Source organism: Mustela lutreola, chromosome 10 (assembly GCF_030435805.1).
Source record: "Mustela lutreola isolate mMusLut2 chromosome 10, mMusLut2.pri, whole genome shotgun sequence".
Classification (NCBI taxonomy): Eukaryota; Metazoa; Chordata; class Mammalia; order Carnivora; family Mustelidae; genus Mustela; species Mustela lutreola.
The window spans coordinates 81,230,136-81,253,989 of NC_081299.1; the positions used below are offsets into that span (position 1 = coordinate 81,230,136).

The 23,854-nt window shown below is 40.5% G+C and overlaps 1 long non-coding RNA gene across 1 annotated transcript in view; it reads left to right on the forward strand.

Moving 5' to 3' along the window:
- Positions 1 to 15,281: 15,281 nt before the first annotated feature.
- The window catches only part of LOC131809435 (uncharacterized), a 184,235-nt gene continuing 175,662 nt past the window's right edge, over positions 15,282 to 23,854 (forward strand). The window contains exon 1 of the long non-coding RNA XR_009345171.1: positions 15,282 to 15,341. This is a non-coding gene — a long non-coding RNA (uncharacterized LOC131809435). The remainder of the gene's footprint in view (positions 15,342 to 23,854) is intronic.

Consider the following 23,854-nt stretch of genomic DNA (forward strand, 5'->3'; position numbering starts at 1 on the left):
TTGACTGAAAATGTGGTCAGCAGGAGGATCATTTGGCAGCAGAAGAGGCCGATTTTTCTGATGATCCAGAAATCAGATTTTGATTCTGATGATTAGATATTTGGCTTATAGTCTTCTCACTCCTAAAGAATGCTGCCAAGGTCAGTCTGTCTTATATACTTTGGAGAATGAATGAATAATGGTTTATTATAACAACAAATAAGTCAACTTAAGCCTTGTGACTCACTGCTGTTATCCTTCACCAAGCAAATTCAGCCCTCCTGTCTAGATGGGTAGTGTGAGATTTACAGATGCTAGAGAGCTGCTGTTTGGTTTTATTATTTGAGGAAAGAGTATAGACATTTATTTTGAGGGGAATTTAATTTAGAATATGACAAATATTGAAATACTCATGGAGTAGTCTTTTAAAATCAATTTCTGATAGGATTCTTTAACTTGAAATTTAAATTGAGAATATTTTATGGTAAAAGTAATATGTTTGAGATGAAGAAAATCAAACAATATAGAAAAGTATAAAATAAAATCCTGTGCAGGCTCCAAGCCCAGCCCCACTTCCCAGAGAGAACTGCTGTGAATAGTTTCCTGTGTGGGGCGCTAAGTGTATGTCAGGATTGTGCTAAGCAATTTACATGCCTATTTCATTTCGTCTTAACCACAATCCTATAAAGTACATAGGGTTATTCCCATTTTAAGTATGTGGAAAGTCAGGTACAGAATGGTCGAGCATTTCCTTTAAGGTCATGTAGTTCATTAGCAGGAAATCTGGTTACAAAATAGGCAGTGTGTTTTCAGATGTCAGTCCTTTCATCAAGGATTATATTATATATCTTGCTCTGAAATGCACAGCTCTGACCATTTAGTATTTCTTAGTCATCTTTCTACAGAAGTAGATGTAGATCAACCTTGTTCTTTCTCACATTTGCATTATAGTCTGTGATATAGATGTGCTATAATGCGTGTATCAAATTCTCTGTTGAAGGTTGTTTTCAGTTTTTTGCTATTACAGATACCCTTGTACAGATACCTTTACACACATATCAACTATTTTTGTAAGATAAATCCCTACAGGTGAAATTCATTGGTAAAAGAGTAGAGCATTTCTAACTTTGATTAATATTGCATTGTGGCCCCCAAAATGTGTGTACAAATTTACAATCTTGCCAATAATATATGAGATTCAAGAATTAGTATTATAAAACTATTAAAATCATTGTTAATCTGTAAAATATGTATCTCATTTTTAAAATTTGCATTTATTAATTATGAGTGGTATTGAACATCTTTTCATGTATTTCCTGACCATTTATGTTTCTTTTAATATAAGTTGTTGGTTTATGTCATTTCCCAATTTTTCTGTTGGATTATTTTCTTTTTTATATAATTAGTCTGTTATACATATTACAGTTTTTTTCCAAGTTTAAATTTTTAATTTTGGCTTTTGTCAAAAAGAACTTTTTAGGATTTATGCATTCATATTTAGCAATCTTTTTATGGCTACTGAATTTTATTTCGTGTTTAGAGTAGTCTTCCTCCTCTTCTTGAATAATAATAAAAAAAGTTTATTCATGTAGGTATTTTAATATTTTTGTACTTTCATATTTATAAATTTGACTTTTTGCTCCATCTGCAATTTATTTTTGTATAAGCAGCAATTTAATTTTGCAGTTGGCTATTCAATTGGTTCAATACTATTAAATATTTGCACAGTATTTATTCAAGTTTATCCAATAAATATACTATTTAATACACTATTATTTACCTTATAATATACCAAATATCTATATTTATTAGGTCTGATTATACTCCTGTCAATGATAAACTTTCTACTTAGCATAACTTTACAACATATTTTCATATCTGATAAAGCTGTAACTCCTCTTTTCCTTCTGACCGTTCTCACATGTTTATTTTTGCACATGAACTTCTGTATCAGTTTGTCAACTTGAAAAAATATTTCTAGATTAATTAAAGGAGAACTGATATGTTTACAATACTTTTTTCCTATCCAAGAATAACATATACTTTCTGTTTATTCAGAATCTTCTAAGTCCTTTGGGAGTGTTTTAAGGTTGCTTCAAACAAGTCCTGCTTATTTCGTATTGCTGGAATTCTGATTTTTTTAATGACAGTTGTACAATGCATCTTGTGGCAATGATCCGTTTTGTTTTCCTTCTCTTCCCTGTGTTCTCCACTTAGTTGTCCCTCCTCTCTCCTGTTTTCCCACTCTTCTGGCTCCCTATTTCTTTGTCTTCCCGTGTGCTCTTTCTGTTGCTTGTTTAGCTCAGGAGGACATATGCAATGGCAGAGAAGCAGAAATAGACATTGATAATTTGTTTTTCTCTGACCATTGGCTTCCTGTGAAAGAATCAAACTGTTCCTTTCTATGTTTTCTTTCCTTACTCCTTCAAATATGCTGAAGAATAAGAAATTGTTTTTATTAGTGTTAAGGGAAATTTGGGATATAGGGTATCTTGCAAAATGTGGTCTAGAAAACTCCAGAATAACAATTTCCAGAGATGTTTGGTAAGATATTGCTCCCTGAGCTCATCCTTAGACCTGCAGAACCAGAATCTTTAGATGCAATGCTTAGGAATCTGTATCTTAAATAAATACCTCAAGTTGGCTTTCTTAAATTGTAATGTGCATGTGAATCACATAGATATCATGTTACAGTGCAGATGCTGATTCATTAGGGTTGGAGTGAGCAGAAACACTGCATTTCTGATGAGCTCTCAGGTGCAGCTGGCCTGGCCATACCTTGAGTAGCAAGGCTGTAGAGACTTTTTTGCTCCCTAAATGTGAGAACCCTTGAACTACCTGGAATAGGGTGCTAAGGAAAGAAGGAAGACTTTCTCTTTAAAAAAAGCCCTTTTTTTTAAAGAGTGCATTTCCCTGTGTTGAATGTAGAACCCTGCCCCTGCTCCTCTTTTCTTACCTTCACAAAGTTTAACTTATTCATCGTGTCCACATCATTTAGTCTACCCTGATTCCTAAGCAAGTTCTGACAAAGGCAAGGGCTGGAGTAACAGGCTCTTCCAGGCCCTTCCTGGGAGGGCCCAGCCATGACTCCTGGCATGATGGACTTCCGCAGTGCCCTTTTATTGAGGTGTAATCTGAGGCTTGCAAGACACAAAAGGGTATCAGCGATGGTTGAAGTTCTGGTGCCCATGTCCCTTCCATCTAGACAGACTGAGCTGGTGTGGTAAGTGCAGTGTGATTAGAGGGCCCCTAGCATTGGGATATGGCTAGAATATTATGTAGACTACTCCTAATAAGCAGAATCACTGAATGAAGTCTGAGATTCTCTTTTTACCTCTACTACTGATCATGAGCATGAGAACCTGAATGACTCATGAAACTTTCTCTGCTGTGGCTTCTGCCTGCCTTTAATGCCCTTTATCCTTCCACAGGCCTTGTCAGCATTGTTTTGCTACTGGCAACCCACATTTGAAAATGGCTGGCCCATCCTACTGGGTTAGTAAATCTCTACATATATTTTTAAGGATTTATTTATTTATTTTAGAGAAAGAGAGAGAGAGCATGAGCAGGGGGAAGAGCAGAGGGAGAGAGGGAATCTCAATCAGACTCCATGGTAAGCAAGGAGGCTGACATGGGGCTCAATCCCAGGACCCTGAGATCATGACCTGAGCTGAAGGCAGATGCTTAACCCACTGAGCCACCCAGGCGCCTCTATGATCTTTTGTTCCTTTACAACACTGGTTTGTTTCGAGACCGCATCTGCCCTTTTGCCCTCTGTAAACTGTATGCTAACGTTACTGAGTAAACAAGCCAGTCATGCTCTCTTCAACATTAAAAAATCCATACTGGGCCTCAGCAGGGCTGATGAATGTGTGATGAATGTATCGTGCAACTCCAGAGGATGTGATTCACATTTGGAAATGTCACTCCTGAGATTCTGCAGTGTGGAGGCTCTGATTCTAAGACACTTGTAAAAATCATGGAATTGGGAGGTTAATCTTGGTAGTAGGGGAATATGGGTCAGAGGAAAGGAAATGGGAAGGAAAGAAACATATTGAGGCTACTCAAGTTTTTGTGCAAAAGAGAGTGTGTCCTCCCTTACAAATGGCCAAAAAATTGAAAACAAATAAGATTGTATTAAGACTCTTAAATAAAACATCAGAAACTAAGTCCAGCCAATTTAGATAAAAGGGGAATTTATTGGCCAATATAATCCAAGAAAGGAATAGGCAATGAAACAGTGATACAGCTAGACCCAGAAACTACTGTAAGGAGGGATTCAAATGCTTTTCTCATTCTTCTTTTGTCTCTGAATGTTGGCTTCATTCTCTCTCAGCAGGCTGCCTTCCTCTGTGTGGTAGAAAACAGGGCTTGCTGATAGCTCCTGATTTTTATATTTTAAATCTTCCATTCCTAGACACTGATTCTCTTTCTTGGTTCCAGTGTACAAAATCCCAAGGGAAGGGTCTGGTTGGCCTAGCTTTGTCCAATTGGCTGTGGCCAGGTAGAGAGGCTCATGGAGAAAAATGGCAGCTCTCCCGTAGGAATCACATAGTTAAAATGGAGTTAGGTTTGGAAAAATTCCCAGAAGAAGGAAAGTCTGCTGGGCAGGCCAAAAAGTAAATGTCCACTCTGAAGCTCATTTGCCCTTCTATATACACTGTAATCTCAGGGGATTGCTATGGACCACATGAAATCCCATCTGTATTCAGCAAGAATGCGGCTCTCTTCTGGCCTGTGGTTCCACTAAAGGCTTTACCCTAATGTTGTTAGAAGGGGCAGCTGTATCACAGCAATAGTTGCTTATTTATTCACTGTAGTGACAGTTACATTTCATGGAGCAGCTGCTGAAGCCAAAAATGTTCAGCAAGGGCAAAATGTGATAAAAGCTCAATGCAATTTGCTTGTGCATTATTAAGTTTTAATTTTTGGTTCAGGAATAAATTTTGTTTTCTGTAGCTATTTTCAACTTGTTTCTACAGTTGAAAAAGAAATGAATTACTCCCATTCCACCAATTAAACTAGCTAGAAAACCCTCTTGGATTTAAGACCTGAATTAACTTTGAGTTGAAACACAGGCAAAATAGAGCTTATTTGGGGGTGGAAGTAGTCTCCCACTTGTGCTAGAGAATGAGTTTCCAATGGAGTTCACTCTTCTGCACTATTGTTTCTTTACCTGTAAGATGAGAATAGAGTTAATACCTTGCTGTCTGGATCAAATGAAGTAATGATTGGCACTTTGGATGTGTAGCACTAAACTAGCTTATGTTATTACATTGTTAATGCAATCTTTTGTGTTAAATGAGTAGTATTTGTAGTCAATAATTTTACTTACAAATTTTAAAAGTAGGGTTTGTTACAAAGCTGCATTAGACAATGTCATGGGCAAAAAGGGCCCAAGATTAAGTACAGGGAGACCTCAAATAGATGGAAGTCAGGAATGGAGATAATCTCTTTCCCCAGGGCTATATTGCTTTCCTACCTTGCATTCTCTATGTTTCTTTCCCATTCTCATCTCCTCAGATCACCTTCTTTTCTCTATTCATACTTGCTGCTCTCATGAATAAGTAGAACTTACTCATGATTTTGGTTTGGCAGCAACTCCTATGCCTGTGTGGTTCTTAGTTCCAGAGCCCATCACAACGTGATGCATTTTCAGTGTCTTAGTTAGAGAATGCCTGGCCTGGCATGAAATGTTCCATCCTGGGATATCTCCTGAGCTGTGATTAAAGGGCAGAGGTGTTGAGTAAAACTATCTGGGCCTGCCCCTCCAGCAAGGACTAAGGGCCAGGCAAGTGCTGGAGAGAAGACTGTGGGGAGGAAAGAGGTCTGAGACCATGTACACTACAAATGGTTATGGGTGAAATGATGAGTTCCTAAGCTCCTTCTGATGACAGATCCTAAGGATGGGATTGTTGAATGCCCCGGGGTTACTATGTTGGCAGGAGCACCAAACACAGCAGTCTAGAAGTTGGTGCCAAGCCAGTCTCTACACATAAACATTCTAGGGTAGTTATATTAGAAGATGATCATTCAGGAGAGCAGCTCTTTAACTATGTCTGAACCTTGGTTTCATATATAAGAAGGTGACAATGTCTACCTTATAGGGTGTTAGGATTAAGTGAGAACAGACATCTTACATCTAATCCAAGACACTGGGCACCTAGTAGGTGCTCAATAAATGTTATTGCTTTCTTTTTTCTTTCCCTCCTGCTAATGCATTGCTCACTGTGGAAATATGTTCATCTGAGGAGGCAATTGAAATGATTTTCCTATTTTGTTGTACTTGAAAATAAATTTAATTATTTGTAGGTAATTGATTTAAGTAATGTCTATCCAAACAGCTTACTAGATTTTTCCTGTTTCGGATGGTAAAAGGAAAAATCAGAGCCACTTAATGCTTTTTATTGATTTCTTGAGATAAATGCTGGTGTGACTTTGCAAATGCTGTTTGTGTATTGAATTTGTAATAACAGACTATTTCAGGATTCTCTGTTGGTATATAGCTCTCTCTCCGTAAGAGTGGTGGTGTCTCTCAGACACAGCCCACCTGGAGGGGCAGATGTTTCCTAGGCTGCTTCCTGACCTCATTCAATATTTAGATAAGAGCACTGAGTTCTTTTACCTTTCTAGCGTCCTGACAATGTACTGCTGTCTTTTGGGCAAAGCCTTCTTACTTCTTTCTTCAAGGCTCATGTGTGCAACTCTGCCCTTAATCCTCTCTTCTCTTTCCTCCCTGCCCTTTCCTCTTCTGAATTTCTCACCTCTCCCTTAGGCCACGAAGCACTTACACTTGCCCTCATCTTAGGAAAATCCTTTCAAACCTGCTTCCTTTTCCAGCTTCCCTTATTTCTTTCCTTCTCTGCCAGACTTTCACAAAGCATGGTATGGGTTGATTTTTCTTACTTTTTCATGCCTCGGGCACTCTCGAACCGAATGAGCACAATTTTCTGTCCCATCCATTCTACAGATTCTGCTCTCCAAAGCCATTAATGGCCATCTAGCTCTAACTTCTATAACCTCCTAATGTCTGATCTTGGTTACCGTCTCTTTCACACTGAGATTTGCCACTTCCTTGGATTCTATGACACAAGACTTTAATGCTTATTTTCCTACGTCTAAATAGATCTCTTTTCTTCCTTGCCACTTCATATTCTATCTATTGATTTCTTTTCTAGAACTTGACATAATTTTTTCCTTATTTATCTAGTGTGTGTTTCTACTGGACTCGAAGCTGCAGGAAGGCAAGGCCCATAGCTATCTTGTTCACTGTTGCAACCCACTGGTATTACCTTTCTCCTGCTCTCTGAACATGGGTTTGTTTCCTCTCCCTTGCCCTCTTTGTTTAACGAGGCACAGAGGCCAGTTTCACCTCCAGGCTATCTCTCACCTTGAGTTGTGTATTGTACCGCTCTACCACACAGTTTGAAGCCCTCAGTGATGGCTCAGCAGAGTTGGCTGGAGTATGAGTTGACAAGTCGATATCCCTGCTTCCAGTCTATCTCCACGTCACTCTGCTATCAAATTGACCTTCCTAAAATAATAGTTTGGTTCACCTCATGCCCTGCTGTGGACTTCCAACTCTTCCTAATAGATTATCGAATCAAGTCTGTGTTCCTTCCCTTCCTAGACTGTTCCCAGTTTACCTTTGATGCTTCTCTCCTGCTGCTTCTAATCTTGCTGACGTGTGTGCACATGAGAAACTGGGTGGCCGTGAGACTGACAGGGAGATGTGACGGAGCCACCCTGTGTTTCCCTGTCCATGCTACTCTAGAGTTCCAGGACGCACCCACTCAGTTAGGAAGTTGAGGCAAATGTAACACATGATATCTGTAGGACAAACTAAAGTAAAACAATAATAAGCACCAGCAATATACTGTTTTACTCAACTTGGAATGAATATACTTTGGTGGCAGGATTAAACCTAAATGTCTCAAGGTAGAGAGTCAGTAAAGAACAGTGGTTGAGCACATGGGCTCTGAGCAAGGCACGTAAGCCCTTTGTGACTCAGTTTCCCCATCTATCATATGGGGATGATGGAATTGTGAAAATTACATGAGTGAATACGTATAAGATGTTTGGAAGAGTGTCTGACACACAGAAGGCCTTTTTAACTTCTAGGTATTAGTGGTGTTGTTTCAACAAATTTTCATCAAATGTATATAATGGGCAGGGCATTATATAACTATTGGTTAAGGTACAGGGAAGAAAAGGGAGAAGATGAAAGTGGCAAAAGAAAAGTCTAGGACAATTCTCATTTTCCTGGCTTGCACAGACACTCAGCAGAATGGGTACTGTTTACTGAGGGAACCATAGAAAGAGTCTCTGGGAGCAGAGCCCTGTGTTTGAGCTTTGTGTTACAATTTCATTGATTTATTCTTAGACCTTTTCCAAATAAGGAACACACAAATGTGTATTATTTTAAAATAGTGTTAAGGACCACGAAGAGCATATCTTTAGGTAGATTAGAAAACGATTTCAGAAATGGGAAGGAGAAAAGGTTTGGGGCCTATATTCCTATCCCAGACAGTCCATCAGAGAAGCCGTTGTTGAGATCAGAAAATGCTGCCAGAAGAGGGCATGATAATGGGCTGCTCACTCTGCTTCCCAGAGGTAAGGTATGGATGTGAGCATCTGCTTTCCCCATTTTTCCACTGGCCCAACCAGGGTCACTGTTTAGGTCTGAGCTGCCCAGTCTTTGCTTTTCTAAGTTAAAGCAGCTAGTGTTTAAAGAAAACTAATACAACAATAGCTATGGGAAGTTTCTGTCATTGTCGATAATGAGAACCATCACTTCTTCCACACTTACGTGCAAGATATTATATTAAGTACTTCACGTGTATTGGTTAAGAATGTGGGATTTCATGTATTCATAGCATATTAGTGCAAGATGGGGCCTCCCCTCTCATTTTACAAATCAGCAAACGGGGGTCACTAAAGAGATTCGGTAGCATGCCTAGGATGTCACAGTGCCATATTGTGACTAACAAGCTGGCAGTGAGACAAGTCTGACAAATATCCAACGGGACACTCTGAAATCACTCTGATTCCTCAGTCTTTCTTCAGATACTGACAAAAACAAGTAATTTCCGCACCATGTGTCTTTGCTTCACAACTTCACTAACTCTGTACCTGACAATCTTTTAAAAAGACAAAGTATAATTTTCAGAAACAGTAGCATGTCCTTTTGAACCCATCCCACTTAGGTTTTTGAAACACATGAACATTGCATTGAGATGAATTATTCCTTTTTTATTATTATTTGATATTCACTTATATCTCTTTTTAATACCCTCTTTAAAATAATTTAGATGGGCAAGTTTTGAGAGCATTTGTGTGTGTGTGTGTGTGTGTTGAAGAAAGGAATTTAACTAAATTTTCTCCCACCTGAAATAATCCACTTACTGTGCTCTGTGAGACCACACCTTTCCTTCCCACTAAAGTTAAAGAAAGAAGAATCCCACGGCTCGGGTCTTTTTCTCCTGCTAGCTAAAATGGCCTGGTAAATACCCTGAGCAATCTCTCCTCTCCGTGCTCTCCAAGTCCTCTCACAGGCTCTGCGTTATGCTTCTTGAAAACCCAGATGCTCTGGGCTCCATCTTTGTCTCTGCCTAACATCTGATTTGAAACACTGCACTGAAGCCATCTGCTGTATTTGGGGAATAAAGGCGTGGGGGCGAGCAATGCTTTTTACAAATGTGTCCAAATGGGGCAATCAAGAGAAGGATAATAAGATGGGGATGCCTGTTTGGTGCCGAGCCCTGCGATCGGCTCCCCGGCGACTTCTCACGGTATTTGTGTTCTCTGCCTCACACCACGCTCGCCTCGGCTTGTGCCTCTTACCGCTCCTTGGCAGTAGATATCTGTTATACCCTCTGACGAAACTGAGCGTTTTTAAGGGCGAAGTGAGAATTCTGAAGTTCAGAAACAGCCTGTGATGGATTGGAAAGTAGCTGTTCTTGAAGGATGCGCTTGAGCTCCTCAGCATCCTTTGTGACACGCGTATCTGGAGCAGCTATGATTCTTGTTTCCTTTCCTCACTGCAGACCCATTTCCAACTGAGCTGGACACGTGCCCTTTCCAGCTCTGTGCAGGGGTTTTGGTGGGCTGTTTGCAGGTTTTATTGAACATCTGTAAATCCTCAGCTTGGGTATGCTTCCAGCTACTCCTTTAATCTGTTCCTGGGATACGGCACTCTAGGTTTTTAGCAGAGGGGGCTGGGGAGACATCTGTTCGCTACTGCGAGTAGAAGATTGAATGGTGAGCTCAGTTTCCCATGTGCTAGGGAGCATGAGGAGGAGCCCCTGGGAGACCTCAGTTACCTTCTTTAGCGCAGTATGCTCTCTTTTTTCCCCGAGAAGTGAAATCTCTGCGAATCGTACTCTTCCAGTTATCGCACATGAAGCATACAGGGCTGCATGGGGCAGGGAAACCATACATAAATTTTTTCAATGATTCTGTCTGAGAGAGGAGTTGGAGGGGAGGGAGGCATCTGTGGGGCCCACGCAGATGCCCAGTGGAGACATGGTGAGTGAGCAAAGAGAGGATGGGTGGGACAGTGGCTGGCATGGACCTGGGGTGGAAGAAGGATTGGGGCAGGTGGGCACAACAGGAAACCACGTCAGCCACCATCTGTGCTGTGCTCTCCATGCCAACCCTTGGTGCTCACCTCCCGCGTGAAGGCTGGGTCTCTGTGCAGCCAAGACCTGTTGAATTGCTGGCTTGTGTGTGAATTTTCCAAGGCTTTGGCTCACGTTGTCTTCAGCCTCTCCACAGAGCACACTGGTTCCACCCACAAGAAAAGCGACTCACTCAGAACCTGCTCTCCCAGCATTTCTCCTGGAAGCCGGCTGTGTCTCTGGACTGTGGCGGGCGGGTGTGTCGATTTCAACCCGACTTTTCAGCGTGTTTCTGTCAGTCTCTCAGGAGTGCATTTTTGCTGAGGTTTTTGTTTTTGTTTTTTTTTCAAACATTCTACAGACATGTGAAATACTCCCACAGTTTTTCACACAATCTGGGAAGTTCAAATATCTTTGAAGACACCGAGAGTTAATTTGAAACTTTAAAATCCCCAAATCTCAAGTCAAGAAAGAAGTTTTTCTTACTTAAAAAAAACCCCATTAATCAAACTCTCAGGACATTTAGGCCTTCCTATCTCTCTCCATCTGCTAAGAAAGGATAGCACGAGAGGAACCTGAAGCTACTTTGTGCCCATCCTGGAGTTTTCTTGCCGTTATCTCAATAGTTTAAGAATGCTGTGCTGATGGTTTTACATTGAGGGCCTCCTCCTCTGGTTGGAGTGCCCTGAAGAGTTATCCTTTTTTGTAAGTGGGAAAAAATCATTCCTCTCCTTCAAAGACGCCTACAGCCATGGTTCAACTTAAATGAAAATAAGAACACTAACGAATATCATTTACTGACTACCACTGTGGGCCAGACCCTTTATGAATGCTGCCTTCAGTCCCACGGTATCCCTTCAAGTCATCAGTATTGTCCCCACTTTGAAAAAAATAGAAAATCTAGGCTCCAGGTTACGTGAACTGATTAAGCTCATACAGCTGATGTGTGATGGGGTTGGAATTTGAACTCCACTCTCTCTGAATCCCAATCTCATGATCTCTATTAATGTCTTTAACATTAATTGCATTATCTGCAAGGTCTAACTAAGAATGTTGAGCAAATTGTAGTTGGGAGACGTTAGTAATTAAGGCAGTGGAGGTAGTAATCACAGTATTTACTTATATGGAACAGTGGCTCACTAATAGCAAGAGCTATTACATGCCTTATCATACTTAGTTCTCATGACAACTCTAGATCCTGTCTTCCTGGACCTTGAAGTTGCCCTAACATAGTGATACACCTTGGAGTCCCTGGCAAGTGTCAGGACAAGGCATAATCACCTACTGTCTTTGCCCAAGACCTAGGTACCAGGACACAACTCCTTCATGTCTGACCTATTTCTGCTTGGTTCTAGTGGCCCTGACTCAGCTCCAAGGTATATCCTTTTTCACTTTCAACCCTGCCTTTGTCTTTCTGATTTATTAACTACTATTGTTTGTCTCAGCTGGACCCCCAACACCAAAGACTTTGGTTGCCACTCACTCTGATGTTATCTGATGGATTTGCTAGGACAGCCCACCCAGAATCAAATTAAATTGGAAGGTCAGCTCAGCTGGGAAGTTGGCAAGGAGGAGGCCCTACCCAGACTCAGCTTAAATTGGGAGGTCAGCTAGGTCATTTCCTACACTGTCAATAATTTAGAGCACTAGAATATCCTTGGGGTCCGAACTATCCCTGGAAATTTGAAAAGATGGAGAAAAATGATATTTCTGGAACTCCTCTCACAGACAGTACTGTATATATCATAAGAAAAACATAGAGAAGCTGCTTTGGAGGGAAGGTGATGAGACACTCAAGGTAAATTCTTAAGTAGTAATAGTTGGCAAGATAGAATTTCATAGATAGAAGCTGTTCTTTCTCATCCCGGCCCTCAACATCTCCTTAGATAATGTTAAACGGATTTTTTTTTTTTTTTTAAATAACAATACTGGACTAAGGAACAACTGAATTGTTAGTTTTCTAGCTATCGAGTACATCTTGGTCTGACGCTGACCCCACCAGTCCCAGAACCTGCATAGTAGAACCCGTCTCCTTGGCTAGAACTCAACTTCCAGCTGCTTTCTACTTTTGTGAAGTAGATTTAGACTGGATGTAGGGATCATCATCATCATCACATTTTCAGGTGAGGGATTCTGAAAGGTTAAGTAAAATACTCAAGGTTTTTCATTCAGGAAAAAGTGATGGCTTCTCAAACCACACCTTGAAAGGCAAACTAACACGATCCCAAAACTCTAGCAGTGATCATGGAGGACTAGAACTGGTCTGACATGTCTCCTGTTAAATGAACTACTTCTGCATCTCTTCCTACCATGTTTGGAATGCCGGTTTCTTAAAAGCATCCTAACTTATGCCCAGAGAAAGTGAGTTATATTACTACTTGTTCTAGAGCATGTTCTCAAGGAATAAAAATAAGCACATATTTATCTATTCTGGCCACATTTGAAGGGTGTTATTATATTCTTTCTCAGTGGGCTGCTGCCATCATGCTTCCATCTGACCAAGGTTGGGTTCATTGGTTCAGGGGCATTTCCATTCCAGTGTCTGCAGAGTTCTTTTGTCTAGGACCAAACAGTTGTGGGGGGAGGAGATCAAGATACCCTAGGAAATAAACCCTACTACATCAAAAGTGAACTTAAGTTTGAGTATATTTTTAAAATTTGAACCATATACAGGCATCCCTGTGATATGAGAGTTCTGATGTAGTCTCAAGAGCATTCTTTTTTTTTTTTTTAAGATTTATTTATTTATTTATTTGACAGAAAGAGAGATCACTAGTAGGCAGAGAGGCAGAGAGAGAGAGGAGGAAGCAGGCTCCCCGCTGAGCAGAGAGTCTGATGCGAGGCTCGATCCCAGGACCCTGAGATCATGACCTGAGCTAAGGCAGAGGCTTAAACCACTGAGCCACCCAGGCACCCCTCTCAAGAGCATTCTTGAAGCTCTAAATCAGAGGTGGTTTGAGGGCAGTGCTGTCCTTCTTCAGCCACTTTTTTCTCTTCCTCCATGGCTGTGTCTAATTCATGAAACAGACTGTAGCTGCCTGGGCTGGAGGCAGCATCCTGGGACCTTCTCTAGGAGTGCTGTTCCTGGTTTTATCTGAGTTCTGCCCACCGGAATTGTTATGGGAGAAGTCTATGGTCTACGTGGACTGCAGAGCTGGTTTCAAAGTCACAGACCTATTGAGGCAATGTAACTCATAGCTAGTCTTATAGTAAAGCATGTTTGGATCTGGTAGAACTGGAGGGAATGGGTATTTCATTGTTCTACCTGTTCAGAATGAACAAAGAATAATAATCTGCAGGAAGACCCTTGGGGGAAAAAAAAATAAAGAAAGAAAGAAAGAAAGAAAGAAAGAGAAAGGAAAGAAGAAAAAAGTCAGGAGATGCTAAGAAAGCAGACCCAGAGCTTTGATCCTTGCTTCATCCAGATGTGCTCTGTCACTATCTCGCCTTTATGTCCTGAAGTTCTGAGTAAGATCTTGATTGAAAAAAGGAGTCTATGACAAAGATAAAAAAATTGAAAACTATCATCTCATTCAGCCCTTTCATTACACAGATGAGTAGAATGTGCCATAAGCAGGTTTTAGTAACTAGGGAATAGCAGAAAAAACATGTATTTTCTTTTTTTGAATTAGTAAAATATATTATGGGTTATACTGATGACCCGTTAGGACTAGCCACATTAAGGTTAGATATAACCTGTATCCATACAGTCTTCCCAGCAAATACTACTTCCATCCTGGGGCAGGAGTGCTCAGTTCCCTTGTGCGGGTGAGAAAAATTCATTGGGAATAATAATATCTTCTCCCTTAGAAGCGTTTCCTGTATTGCAAAGTTGCTGCCATATGGTTCCTATAAAGGTTCTGCCAAAATTCCCGTGGTTCTCACAAGAGCTTCTACCTCCTCTGTTCTTTTAATCTCCTGCTGCGGGCGGCAGACATGGGAGAGACAGACGAGCTGCAAAGGGAAGTCGATGAAATGAAATTAAAGCCCTACAACTGTGTTCCTGTCAATGTAGATGGGGGTCCCCCCTCCTCGGTTTGCTCACAGAGGTGGGTGTGAGAACCTATAGGAGTGTCTGGAAGAAATCCTGTGGAAGTCATTTTGCCCAGAGCTGGAGGAGAAGCAAAAGGCAAGTGTCAAGTCTCTGGAAGGCCCAGGTGGGGAGATGGGGGTGTGAGGCTTGGGGGGTGGCATTTCAAGGAGGAGAAGCTTCCTCGAATTTTTACTTTTTAGAGGAAAGAGAACAGTAGCTGGAGGTTGGTCTGCATTTGTGAAACAACATAACAACACAGAGAAAGACGACCATTCCTGACTCTGTTCTGACAGACACGGGAGAAACAGGCTTGGTGCCCATGTGGGGACTGGTTTTTTTCCTCCTTACATGATTGCTTTGAGTCCCTTCTGTTTCTTGGTGAGCTCTATTATGCTTGCTAAGTTGGGTGTGGATTCATTTGTATACCCATGTGTGCACTGTTTTTTTTTTTATCTTTAATAATAACTTACGTGGTTCATCTGTTTCTGTTTTGCTATCACTGTTCAAAGTAGGTGAGATAAAAACAGAGTTTTGATATCTGCAACTCATCCCGAAAGTTATATTAAAGCAACAGAACCTCTAGTCCAGGCTAGCTGAGCCCAGCAAGCCCAAAGGGGCTTATGTTTCTGACCTAATGTCACTTCTTTCCCAGCTGTCGTGATGTGGATTCATCAAGAGAAGGTTTGCCACACATGTTGGGGAGCAGAGAGGTAAAGCAGAAGTCACCGTGGAATGGCGCGTGTGCGGGTCTTCCATTCTAGACAGAGGTCCGGGTGTGTAAGTCCTGTGGGTGATGTTTCCTGCCTTGGCGAATGTTTTCCACTGCGCTCTTTCCCGCGGATCCCGCTCCTGCTCCGGCTCGGCTCCGAGTGGTGTGCCTGTGATGTCACCGGTGGGCCCTGGGCTTCTGCTGGGTCTTACTGAGCTGGCAACTGGCTCTCACTCCCCCCGTCTCCCTCTCCTGTATTTGAATTGTCTTTGCGTGCTTGAAGATGAGGTAATTAAATACATCCTTGAAGGGTACAGAAAGCAATAACACTCCTCTCCTTGCCTGATTCTGGGGGAGTGAAATCCCTTAAACTACCAGGTTGGCTTGTCAAATGAGTTATTGTTTTTTCAAAATATAGCCTGAACGGCATCCTTTATAATTAAGGCTTCTGGCTTTCAGTTTAAAGTGATATTTGCCAGTAAAAGCCTGCCAAAAAATAAATAAATAAAAGCAGGCTTACCGTTAAATATTGATTTAAGCTCGGAAACTGGCTCCAAATTTTGTTATACCAGTCTTGATCTCCGTGGCCTCTGGGCATCTGTTTCAATTTGGTCAGATTGAAATGGGGAGGGACAGTGCCAGGCGAACAGCAAGGTGATCCAATATAGTAGGATGAGTTGTATTTGATGAAAAAGAGCCAGACAGAGTCATCTGCAAGATCCTGGGGCCAGGTGAACTGGGCTCAGATAAAATAAGGGCTGATGGCCATGTTCACTCATCCCTTGGGCTGAGCTGAGCCAGTGATGAGTTCTCTGAAATGTAAAGAGTATGGAGTACCCTTTGGTCAGGGAGGAGCAGTCTTTGTCTTTTGTTTTGCGGTATTGTTTTGCCTTTCTGCATAGCCCGCTAAACACAGTCTTCTCCTCCAACCGGGACCCCTCCTCATGATCCTTTCCTGTTACTGGCAGGGAAGTTCAAAAACCCAAACACAAAACTCTTCTCTGAACTGAATTTCTCACACCCTAACTGAGGAGGTTTTTCTGCCAGCCGGGAAAAAGCTAAGGTTCCCCAAAGAATCTTCTCCTAGGGAATGTATTTCCTCGAGGCTTATTATCTGCCTCCGTCTCTGACAAGTGAAGGCAAACAGGAAGAGGAGGGTTAAAAAGTTCCTGAAAATAAAAGGACTCGACGCAGCTGAGCTCCATGGGTGCAAAGTGCCTGAGATCCATTCGTTTTGACAACCTCAGTTATCCCGGTGGCTCTCATCATCTGTAAAGTTAACCAGGGCTGATAAGACACGATGAGGCAGGGTACTGGTTTGTATTTCCAGCCTCATAAATATTTCACAATACCATTTTCTTACAATCAGATACATTAGCTTGCCAAGTGTGGATGCTGCTGGATGTTCACCCAGCGCTGGTGTTGAACAAAAGCCTCGCTTTTAAACCAGCACATCTAGGGCCTCGAGGTGCACAGCACTTGCCACTGTCCCCGGCTTTCAAATGCGTGTTCTAATTCGGGTGAGAGAGTTGGTATTTGACCTCTGGAAGCTGCTGCTGTCTACCTTGAAAAATATATTGTTATGCTCTACAGGCAAAAAAGCATCCGTCTTGGCCGGGTTCTCATATTCTTTCTCCTTCTCCAGCCCAGCAATGCCCTTGCATTTCTTTGTACTTCACACTGGACAGTAGAATCAGGAGCCAAAGGGTGAATTTAATTTGGAACAGACCTCTTTCTTGATAGAACTGCCTTTACTCAGGCTCCAACACAGCAACCTGCAATTTCCTGAGGCCGAGCCTCTGCCGGGGCTCTCACAGGCTCTCAAAATTAAGTCCAGACTCAGCCCCTCTCAGAGCTCACCCAACTCCCACCAACAACACCGAGTGGTGTGGACGCCCGAGTCAGCCGAGTAGCAACGGTTTTCTCCCTGATGTAATCAAACGGAGTGCACGGATATCACTTGATTAACAGCTGCGGTATTAATTTCCCTTTTTGGTTGCTTGACTCACAGCGAGAATCATGTCAAGGCAGCAGAGAAGCAATTAAATTGATTTTAATCTTTGTCAGAGAAGATAACATGCCTCTTTCTCTTCTCATTTAAATAATTAAAGTTTCAGTAGGTATTATTTCTGGCTTTAAAGAAATTGGTATCTTAATGTAATAGAATCCTTGTAATTATATACTTAATGGTTCTTAATAAGTTAATCATGGTTTTTCATTTAAAATGTATTTTTTACTTATTAAATTTTTTTGTTATAGTATCTTTGCTTTTAAGGAGAAGGGGGAAACACAAAGAGCAATAGATATAAAACAGTTCTGTCATTTCTCATTATTAATTCTTTCAACAGCTATCTTCTCCTCCTTTGGTGTGTTGGACTTAAGTTTGAAGTAATATTTTTACATTTCAATGCATTTAAAAGAAGCCCACTTCTTTTAATGACAACATATTTAATTTTAATGATGATGGAGTTTTGGGCTTCTGTGAAAATTTCCTTATAGGACTTCCTATGTGTTTCAATTGTGCAGAGCACTTTGAAACTTAAAATTTCTTTAAGGTCTTAGAGAAATGTTGGAAAAATATTGCAAGTAGTTACATTTCTCTTTGGGATTCAGTCAAATATTATACACTTACTTTATTCCTCACCCCAATATTGTGAGGTGTCTTGTAAACGTTTCAGAGCAAAGAAAATAGGGGTAGAATTTATAGATCAAGGGCCCTCTTCATCAGATGCTGCATTTTAGCTCTAATGCATGTGTAGCCCCCAGGATATTGAACATTCCATAATTTAATGGTCACCAACCCCCACCACTACCACTGGGATGAGTGACTTATGAAACACGGGAAGTGTTATCCCAGAGAGAGAGTAGTTCTCAGTTCAGACCCCAATCAAGAAATAAACGGTTCACCAAAAGGTTTAAAAAATGCCTCCTCTTTAAGGATGATGAACACTGATCAAGAAGAGAGAGACCATGGGTCCTAGACCAGAAACACTGAGATTAGGGAGACGCAAAGCCAGCATCCTAGATTTGGCCCTTTTCCTCAGAGTTTTGGAGGAATGCATTCTTCTGTAGAAATTACTTGATGAAGACTGAGTTCTGTACTTGGTATTTTGAAAGAGAGCTGCTACAAGCTTATATACTATAAATTGCTAAATGCCGCTGCCTCTAGGTGGACAGATTACAAAAGACACTTCTTCCTGGTATGGCTAGCGCAGGACAGGCTGGATTACAGCTTTTACTCCTACCACTCCCCCACTCCTACCAAGCGGGGTGCTTCTTTGCAGTGCACAATCTGCACAACTGTACTTGGTTTGAAAATATGTATAAGCGAAACCTAACAGCTTCTGAAACAATCTCTGAAGCAAGAAGTGAATATATTAATGCTGATGGCAAAGAAGGTGAGCAGTATGGGCAGACCACAGCGACTGCAAAAAGAATGCTCTAGACCAGCTCATCGTGCGCATTTCTTGGCCATGCTGATTAAGAATTATCACCGGTTTCTTAGGACTTGGAAACTTGGAAATGTACTGAATGCCCTATCTAGTTTGTTACAGAGTGTATCTTCAGTCATTCCTATTTAATCTTGAAGCTATTAATCCCTATATGACTGTTACTTTGAAGATTCTAAAGCTTAGAATATCCAAAACCAGCATTCCTTAGAGTGAAAGGATGTTTACACAGACATTGACACATGGAAGGGAGTTAGGGGGAAAAGGGAAGGCAAATGTCATTTGAAGCAGAAGAAGTCAGTTAGGCAAGGGTGTAGAGGTGCGTTTAGAGTATGGATTCTTTTAGGAAGTGTTTTTGCACCTGATTAAATCTCATTGTCCCTGGAGATATTGAGTTGATTACAGCACATTCCTGCCCCGGAGGAGCTGGAAGTATTTTGACATCTACCCTATTTCATCCTCACACAAATTCCATAAATTAAGTAGCAAAGATTTTATCAATTAAAAATCACTGGGGAAGAAATTGGAGCCTAAAAAGAGTACACAACACTTAAGGTTACACAGCTAATTCTAGGTAATCTGGGACTGAAACCCAGCCTCCCAGTGGCCAGTGTGGGTCTTTCAACTAGATCATAAGAGGAGGATAGCTTTTTCCTCCCTCCTTAGGATAGGGCAGCAAACTTTTTCTAAAAAACATTGTTTTGGTTATGATTATGGTTATTATATATTAGTAAGGTGGGGAGGAAAAGAGTACAATCAGGTCTATTTGCTTCTCTTTGTTAGTAGTGAAAATGTAAAAAAAAAAAAAACCATGTAAAGTGAGTTAACAAGAGTGAAATTCAATGAAAATTGTATTTGTGAGCAGAATAAAGTTGATTGAAGGAACCCTGAGTATTACATATCTTTGAGACAGTTTACTTAAAAATAAAGGGTTAAAAAATTACGCTATCGTGATAAGTACTCTGAGTAATATATAGAATTATTGAATCAATATATTATATACCTGGAGCTAATATATAACTGTATGTTAACTGTACTGGAATTAAAATAAAAAAATTGGGTGACTGGGTGGCTCAGTTGGTTAAGCGTCTGCCTTCAGCTCCAGTTATGATCCGAGGACCGAGGATCGAGTCCCACATCGGGCTTTCTGCTCAGTGAGAAGCCTGCTTCTCCCTCTCCCCTGCCTCTCCCTGCTGCTTGTGTGCTCTCTTTCTCTCACTCTCAAATAAGCAAAAACAAAACAAAACAAAAAAACTTAAAAAAAAAAAAACAACCTTAATAGAAAAAAGAAATCCTGCCAAATGAATCTCCTACAAACAAACATCTCCTCCAAGAATACTGGACACAAGGCATATTTTTCATTGTATACCACCTCGTCCAGGGATCTGTATTATTTACTCTTTTGTCCCTAGTCCCTAGTATAATGTCTGGAGTAGAAAAATTCATTCATTCATTCAGTAGATATTTATTGGGCACCTACTATATGGCAGGTAATGTTCTAGGAACTTCAGATACAGCAGTGAACAAAATAGATAACTAGGAGCACCTGGGTGGCTCAGTGGGTTAGGCCGCTGCCTTCAGCTCGGGTCGTGATCTCAGGGTCCTGGGATCGAGTCCTGTATCGGGCTCTCTGCTCAGCAGGGAGCCTGCTTCCCTCTCACTCTCTCTGTCTGCCTCTCTGCCTACTTGTGATCTCTGTCAAATAAATAAATAAAATCTTAAAAAAATAGATAACTAATGGGTACACTAATAAAGCATTTATTCCGGTGGAATAATTTACTATTTATACAAGTAAATAAACAACCAAGATGTGTTATGGAGAAAATCAAACAAGGAATGTGACAGTGACTAGATGTGATTTAGATGGGTGTCAGGGAAGCCTCTTTGAGGAAGTAAATTTGAACTGATACTTGAATTACCAAGATTCAAATCTAAGAAAAAGAATGATATATCTACAAGATGGAAGGAAAGACATTGTAGCTTGAGGCTGTATGGGCAAGAAGAGAGAAGGCATGTGGGGATGAATGGGAGGAGTTCAGAGGTGGTAAAGTTGATCCATGCTGCTGGATTGGTGAAAATACCATGCTACAAAGTTTCTTTAAAGCGTCACCAACATTAAAAATGTTTGTGCTCCAAAGGACACCATCAAGAAAGTGAAAAGATAGTCTAATGGGAAAAAATACTGGCAAATCATATATCTGATAAGGGACTTATATCCAGAATATATAAAGAACACTTACAACTCAATGATAAAAAGACAACCCAATTAAAAAATAAGCAAAGGATATGAATAGGCATTTCTCCAAGGAAATTATACAAATGGCCAATAAGCAAGTGAAAAGATGGTTGGCATTATTAATCATCAGAGTAATACAAATCAATCATGAAATAGCCTTTCATGTCCACTAGGATGGCTAGAATACAAAAGTCAGTAATAACAAGTGTTGACAAGAATGTAGATAAATCAGTATCCATATAAACTTCTGGGAATGTAAATGGGAACATTAAGTGGTACAGCCACTTTGGAAAACAGTCTGGCAGTTCTTCAAATGCTGAAACATAGAGTTACCATAGAGCCTAACAATTTTATTCCTAGGTATATAGCCAAAAGAAATGAAAGCGTATGTCCCCATAAAAACTTGCATACAAATGTCCAGTTTGTCCAACTGACAACTGGATAAACAAAACATGGTATAGTCATACAATGGAATTTAATTTTGCCGTAAAAGAGAAGGAGGCACTAACATGCTACAACATGGATGAACCTTGAAATTGTGCTAAGTGAAAGACAACAGTCATGAGAGACCACTAGTATATGACTCCATTCATATTAAAGTTCTAGAACAGGAAGTCTGTAGAAACAGAAAGTAGATTAGTTGTTGCCTAGAGGATGGGAGAATGGGAAGATAGAGGAGCAATCCTGAAGAGTACAGGATTTCTTTTTGCGGTGATGAAAATCTTATAAAACTCAAAGTGGAGATGGCTGCCCTTATCTGTGAATATACTAAAAGCATTGAATTATGTGCACTTGAAGTGAGTGAAAAAACAAAACAACAACCCAAAGGCCTGAGGATACACTTTCCACTCTCTGAAAGGTATAGGCTCTTCAGATAAAATTTACTAGTCCAGATTAGTGTATCTTTGTGCCCAAGGGAGAATTATCAATGAAGCTATTCTGAGAACACAAAGCTTTCCTTCCTAAAATACTGGAAAGGAGCAACACCTTGAACACCACAGGAAACCCATAAATATCTAATTTGCACCACTGCATGATAAAAGCAGCTTGCTTCTTCCACTCGTTAGCAACACTCAAAAATACATTCTAGCCTTTTGCTTGCTAAAAAGATATTTACATTTACTCTTTGCACCAACTACATAAACCCTGTTTATTCCCATGGTTTCTCTGCAGCTCTGGTCCACTTGAACTGTGTTTAGAAAGCAGGCAGAGAGAGCTGTTCTGGGACAAACACAGTGGTGGGAAATGCAAGTGCTGCGTGAGAACTCATTGAAATTAATGCATTTGGAATCATGGATTTCTAAGTGAGTTGAATTTGGAAGCTATTTCAGTTTTCTAAACAACAGGAAGTCAGCCATTGTATTCTACAAAGAGTAGCATGCTCTTTAGCTGCTAGTGGTAATTGCTTGCAGAGGCAAATTTTAAGATAGGAAGAATCTAGTTATTTTGTACTCTCTACAAGTTAGTGCTTTTGAACATAGTATGTGTTCAGTAAATTTTTTAATTGAATTTGAAAGTATAGGTCACTAAGGTTTGAGAACAAGATCAATAAATTTTTGCAGCGATTGAAACCATTAAAATTGAACAGATAATGCATGGTTTAGTCATATTAAGTCTGACTCCACCTGGGAGCTAGCTTATAAATCTAATGCTGTTGGAGCCAAGGAATATCCAGCTTCTACTCAGGAAGCCATGGTAGTGATGGTGCTATTGTAAGTTGACATAAAAAGAAAATGGAAGGTGAGACTTTTCCAGTAGCTTTTAGCCCAGCTGAGGAATGTAAGACACTACATCTGGTAGACACAAGCATTCAGTTCAATGGACTGAGACACTCTGTGGCAGAAGAGTTCACCAGGCTTTTGCCACAGTTTACATGAGTTATCTGATTTTCTCTTGCATTATGGGACAAGGTTCCTAGGAGCTGGAGTACATGGGATTGTATATTTGCCCAGATAGAGGAATCAAACTTGCCTCTTCCCTTTCTCTTGCCTCCTTTTTGGCCAATAACAAGGCACTGCCCATGTACGTGAAGCCTAGTCTGAAAAAGCCTTTTGGCTTCCTTTTTGGGGAAAAAAAAAAGTAACAGTGATTCCCATCAGTTTCTCCCAGAGAAACTGAGAAAGGCAGGGCCTGTTTTCTCATTCTCCCTCTGTCCATTCAGATTATATGGATAAATCTGAAATGTCCAAATATCCTAAGTGCATTTTTGAATGTGGGAGGTATGGTTTGAAATCCTAGGTGTAGGATACTGATGCCATCTTTACCACACATATGGCTCTTAGCACTTTACAGCTCAATTTTCTGCTTAAGAGGGTGCCGCTTTTAAACTAGCAAATACAGCAAGTGACTAATTAGCCAAATTAATGAGGGCTTGTTTACTTGAAGTCCCCAGTGCCCTTGGAACTTGGGATGTTTCATTATTACAATCTGCAAGTAGTTTCCTCCAATTAATTTTTAACATACGGCTCTTGCCTCTTCTCAGTAATATGTAATATCCTAATACTTCAGAGGGGCTTGCAAGCATTAACTCATTATTCCTCATAGGGGACTACTGGAAAACTGAAACAAAAAGGAATCACAGTTTTTTTGTTTGTTTGTTTTTGTTTTTGTCAACACTGCTTTTTGGCATATTTTATTACAAATTCTAGTCTATAGGTCTAAAGCAAAATTGGTAAAAAGAGCAATTATTAAGACCCATTCTGAGAAAAAGAAAGTAAGAAACATGTAAATATGAAAGAAATTTCTATTTGCCACAGAATAAATGATAAATAAGCGAAGAAAAGTCATTTGTCTTGCAGTCCCTTGTCTTCTAATTGAAGGTAAGCTCAA